Genomic DNA, 6,000 nt, shown 5'->3' on the forward strand with positions numbered 1-6,000 from the left:
CCCATGTTTGAAGACAACGCTTGAGATACCAGCTGCAAAGAGCACGACACTAGAAACCAAGAATAGTGTTGACCAGATCGCCGAGACCTGGAACTTGATGGTAGGGATCCTCGTTTCTGCGGCAACCGTAATCTTGGCTTCGGCTGTTGCGTTTTCCACGTTCCATTCTGCAATATCAAACGAAAGTTGGCTCAATAATAAGTAAGTGTTAAGAAGTTGGCTCAGGCGAGTCCCCAAATCCTTGGCTGTAACCTTTTCCATAAGGCAATAATCCTCAGACCTTAATTGTCTAAGCCCAGGGTCCGCGAGATGGTATAGGGAGATCTCTGACTTAAAAGCCGGGGAACCCCCTACAGAGAGGGGGAGCTCGCGAGAGACAAAGTCAAAGATGGCAGGGAATGATAATTGAGATATATCCCTTGGGGCATATTGTTCCTGAGACTTTCGTTGAGCGACAACTGTGCAGTTATGCTTGTCGGTGGCGGCGGCACGTGAGCAGTTGACGCGAGACTCGACGTACTCCTGAGTCACCCTGCAGCGGCTTTTGAAAGAGCACCCCGCGTTCATTGATTTCGGGCGAAATACGCCCTGAAGAAGAAGGTTTGGTGGTTCAACTTCAATATCCTCTTCGTGCCTGAACAACATGGGCCTTGTCATTATCATATCCATGCCACGTGCCATTACGTAGTTTTGCTGATCTGGTGAAATCCGTGTCCACACCACCAACCTCGGCAAGGACTGATAAATCCTCACTCAACACCCTCTCTTTCAATGAATCGTCATCCGATAGATACAGGGTAAGAGTTGCAACATCCAAACAATCCAAACTGATGTAGCTGGACTCTAGTGAAAATAGGGTGTTACCGACACTGATGTTATTGAGAGGGATCCCGGCCAAAGAAGAATATTCGGTCGCGTTTGGACCTTGATCTAACTGGATCCAGTCGGCTGTGTCTAAGCGCTGCAGAAAAGGGATCTTAACGTTGCCCCAAATGTCCATAGCATCCGCCTTGGTCCCCCCAGGCATCGAAACGAGAGTGTTGTATAGCGTAGACATAGGTCGAAAGCTTGTCATGGAGGTTGCATGCGAAAATGACATCGAGTGAGCCCACTCTACGGCCTGACTTCTCGCATTGGTGTCGAAGTAGATTATGTTCGCTGGCGTGGGTTCGGGGACGATTTGTGAGGACATCATTCTCAGAATGGAATGCGTACCCAAAGGAGAGAGTGCCCATATTGCTACTAAAGCAGCGCCGACGATATTGAGTGACCGAAGTTGAAATTGCTCAAGAGCGCCTAGTGTTGTGCCCCTTTCCAGCTTCCAGCGCGCTGCTTCATACGTCAAGCGACCAACCACTGACGCGAAGAGAATGGGAAAGACAGTAGCAAGCTGGATCCGAGTGTTATTGCCATGTCCCAATGCTGTTGAGAGGCTTTCTGGAAAGCGAAATTGGCCTATACTTACAATTGCGATGGCGTTTTGCCAGCTTTCGCGAGACTCCGCAGTATTCTCAGTACCGTTGAGGCGCCAGACGATGATAGTAAACACGATTAGAGATAATGGGAGGAGGACAGCAGCGCAATCTGTTAAGATGGTAAAGACGCCCATCCTGCTCTTGAGCAGCGCGGCTTCTGGTGCGAGCCCATCGTTATCGACTGCCGCAACTCGTTTGTACTCTATCGAGCCATGAGTTGAAACGTCTCGTCCGGCAGCCGCAAATCCCACATCTTCTGTTTCGCTGTCATTCGAGTCTTGTGGATATTGCTGGGCCTCATTCTCAATCGTGTAGTTGTTTTGGGACGCCAGCGACGTGTGTCGATTTGAAATTGGAGAGACTGCGTGCTCGGGTGGTGCCTGGACCATCGTAGTTAATGGAGTCATATTAGGATTGTCCTGAATTTCGTTTCTATCAGTTGTCCCGCACAAGAGCTTTCCCAGTGATTCCGCTCGTCTCAGGAAAAGGCGACAGGTAAATTCGTCGGATAAGCTCAGAGTCTGACAGAAGAAAGATCCAGAACAATCATCAGAGCCCATTAAAAGGGGGACCAAATAGTTTGCTAACATCAAACAGGCGGCCAGTAAGAGAGCGATGCTTTTTTTTAGAAGCCCGAAGCCACACACCGAGTGGCAATGTCTAAGGCAGGCAGGCTTGGCATGGCACCTGAACCAATGTTCGTCGCGCACCGTATTAAATGACCATGTCAGCTTACGCCGAGACCGAGTTTTGCCACAAATACTCGATCCGGGAATGACTATGTACTGGCGCTGCACCGCTAGGGCAACAAAACCAAATTGAATCCTTACCTGCTGTTAATGCAATCCTTTTACTTTTGAATCATTAGGCTATTTGCTGAATCACCAACCAAAGAGCGTGATTTATTACCATCTGGACCGTTGGTTTGAGACTACTTGGAAACTTCATGCTATCATAGATGGAGCCTCAAGCCTCACGGTCAGCGCTGCCACAAGCGCAAGTCACTTAGCAAGTAATGCAAGCCAACCGGCCAAGTTGACGCCACCGCCACCACTCAAGTAAGCAATTTCACACCCCTCAACTGAATTGTTAGACTTGATGTTTTATATATAAACAGCTGACCTATAGGAGGCTATAAATTAGCCATAGCCCCACTTATAAGTATGTGAGGGTATGAGGGTATGTGAGGGCATACGTGAGGGCATACGTGAGGGCATATTATAGGTAGGGTAGGGGGAATTGACTTGAATAACTTGCAAGTTAGCCAATAATCAAAGCCTAAGGGGAAGAAATACCAAGTTGACAAGTATTAGGGTCAAAATTGACTTGCACTTGCGGCAGCGCTGCTCACGGTAGATATCTCAAAATTTAGCAAAATCCTCTCATTTTGGTCTCTCAATATTGAATCGACATCTTTACTAGTGTACTTAGATAAGTCCAAGCGACAGCGGTCATTCCAATATTCGTATCTGTCGTCTCTTAGGTCCACGGATAAATGCTCCAGTCTAAAAGTGCATCACAAGAACATGGTTCCGTGAAGCAAACTCTAGAGCATATTTGGCGTCTATCAAATGCATCCACTTGTGGATTCTGCCCAGGGCTCGTTGCGTTGGATGAATTTTGGGCGCTGTTCGTGGCAGTGCCCTGCATATTTCGGGTAGCCTGATCGAAAAATTGATTGCCTGAATCCCTTTGCACAACAAGCTCTTGCAATGTCCCAAAAGCTTTTCTTGGAGGAGGTTCGGTCCCAGGAACAGACTCCGGTGTAGGTAAAAGAAGTCTGGAGAGTTGACTGCTGCTTCCAGTATTGCTCGTGCTTGATCTGGTTTCATCCTCACTATCCACGAGGCGTCTCGAGAGATTCGAGTCCAAAAATCGGGAACAAGCCATTAATACGTTGTGTCTTCGTAGATTGTCGTCCGTGAAGGTTTGGAACAGTCTCCAGTATCTTTTACCTGATTCAGAGCTGATCTCAAAGCCAGCAGATTGGCAGATTTTGCCACTCAGATCATGCACGAGGCTCTGGCACCTCTCAGAGTCGTCGGCAAAAGTCTGCTTCACTTCATCAAGCTCAATCACCGGCTCGAACTCTACTACGTTTTAGCTTCTGTCCATTTTAGGCCAATCTTCTAGCATTTGCAATGAAACTTAAAATTGCGAAGGGGTGGGATGCGGGAGAACTTGACTTACCTTCTGAAGGAACAGTATTATCTTCTGGAAATAGAACTTTCCACAGTGTTGACCAATCCAAAACCTGAGTCCGTGATTTTCTATCCGCCAACTTGATCCCTTTCTCAGCAGTTATCCCATCCTCCGGGCCATGATGAACAACACTGTAGACTCCTTGCTCGCGGATCATGCACATCTGATCGGATGGCACTCGAATGTGGTTGTCAAGGGCTTCTGATGTTGGGAAGGTTTCTTGGCACCGTCGGCAAACAAATGAATTTGCTGCCGTTCTCTGGTGGAATAATCTGATATGGCGTCTTGATCAAGTATCAGTAGTGTGTTCATAAGCTGATACCCAATCTTAACAGGAGGACTTACTTGACCAACGATATTGAATCATGCGCAACGGTCGCGCAGCTTGGGTGTTGACGTACATTGAATCTAAGAGGATTGCGCTTTCGAAAAGGGCAGGTATAACGGCCATGAGTCTTACCCTTCTTTCGTGTCTTCGACCCATGTTCTGGGAACTTGGCATCGTTTTCATCATCGTTGTTGCTGCTGCTGTTATCACCTCTTTTTGAGGGCCCGCCTGATGCATCAGACCGCCGTCGCTTCCTGTCTCTGGTAACACCGGCTTGCCCGTCGTCTGGGAGAAGAGAGTTTCCACTCGTCTTTTGATCAGGATTCACGTCTCTTGAATAATTGTTGATGACCCGCAAATGACTCTCAGTTGGGCCAAGGGATTGCTCATGTGAAAGTGACGTGATGACTGAAAGTTCATCAAGACACCTGCGTACGCTTTCCCATGCCTCTTCAGGGTGGGGAACTTGGCTAAGGGATATGTTAAAAGCATTGCTCAAAACCAGACCACATATATCGTCGATTGAGGGACTGGTTTCACGACTAGAGTCATCGGAGGTATTGATAGAGTCTTCGTTTTCCTCTATCTTCACAACGGCTGGGCGGCGGTTGATTGCATGACGCCTGCAAGTCTATTAGCATGACCTTGACGCGTCAAAAGTGGCAAGGTTAATTACTCACCCATCCTCGTATTCGCAATCTAAGTTGTTAACTTCTTTCTTTTCATTCGGACCTTCAGGCCACGTCAACTCAATCTTGCCGACTTCTTCATTGGGCTCTTTTTCAAGCACATCGCGCAGCTGTTGCAGAACCTTCTGACTCTTTCTGTCTCTTGCATTGTAATTGATGACAGAGTTTGCATTGGACTCGTCGTACCACAAGTCCAAACTTGTTGAGCCCATTCTGCCCGTTCCCCGGCCAGTTGGTAAGCCAAACCAACCCCACTCATCCAGCACGGATGAACGCAGCTTTGCCTCCCCCTGTGCCGACAACCATGTGAAGCATGCCTCCAAATGTGCGTAAGTCACAGAGTCATTCCCTGATTTTTGAACCTGATCGGCCAAGATTCTCAATGGAGTCCGACCATGGATGTCTTTGGCATGGACGTTGGCTCCTTTGATGACCAGCGTCTTCATTGCAAGCTTTTTGCCGAGCCGAACCGCCACATGTAGAGCCGTTTCACCGACGCGATTTCGTGCTTGTATGTCAGCTCCTGACTCGATAATTCGGTCGATGATGTTAACCGGGGTTTTTTGATCATCGTCCTCCGGCAAATACGCCACGAAATGCATTAAGACAGTGTTTCCCACTGCATCATACGCGTTGACGTCAACTCCAAGTCCTATCAGGTCCAGCATAATATCTTCCCTCCTCTTGAAAAACTTTGTCGAGGAATCGTTTTCCATTTTCTTGTGATTATACTTCTTTCCCAATATCGGATGTTCTCCTGTCAGATTGGGTAGCTTGTGGAATGCCAGAAGTGAGTTTTGCGAGATGATAATGGAGGCAGTACAGTGCAGACCGTTCCAGCCGCCCTCATTCTCAGCCTTTTTATCTTCGCACGCATAGACTCGGTCGATTATTTCGCGTAGTCGGGCCTGATAATCGACTGGACCGAACTCATCTGGCTTGTCTGTTGTATGATCATTCTTCGACGGTATCTGTGATCGTGTCGCTTCCGGAACTGTACCGAAAGCATCTCTTGTTGCATAAACACCAGAGTCGAATAGCTCCATTAACTCGGCAAGCGTTTCACTGCTGATTATTGATCCAGTCATCAGATGGAAAATACTTCGGCCGTACATATCTTTCGAATAGACATCCAACTTGTTGGGCCTATTGTCGGAAGCAAGATGACGAAGCAGCACGCGGAGGTAAATGGCATCCCCTGCGTACCATACCCTGGAGAGGCAGTGAAGAAAACTCTCGCCGGACGTGTTGAGACACCTGGATAATCCGTCATGTTCTATCAATGCCCGAAGAAGGAGTGCCGGGT

Source organism: Colletotrichum aenigma, assembly GCF_013390185.1.
Source record: "Colletotrichum aenigma strain Cg56 chromosome Unknown KSG_Cg56_contig08, whole genome shotgun sequence".
Classification (NCBI taxonomy): Eukaryota; Fungi; Ascomycota; class Sordariomycetes; order Glomerellales; family Glomerellaceae; genus Colletotrichum; species Colletotrichum aenigma.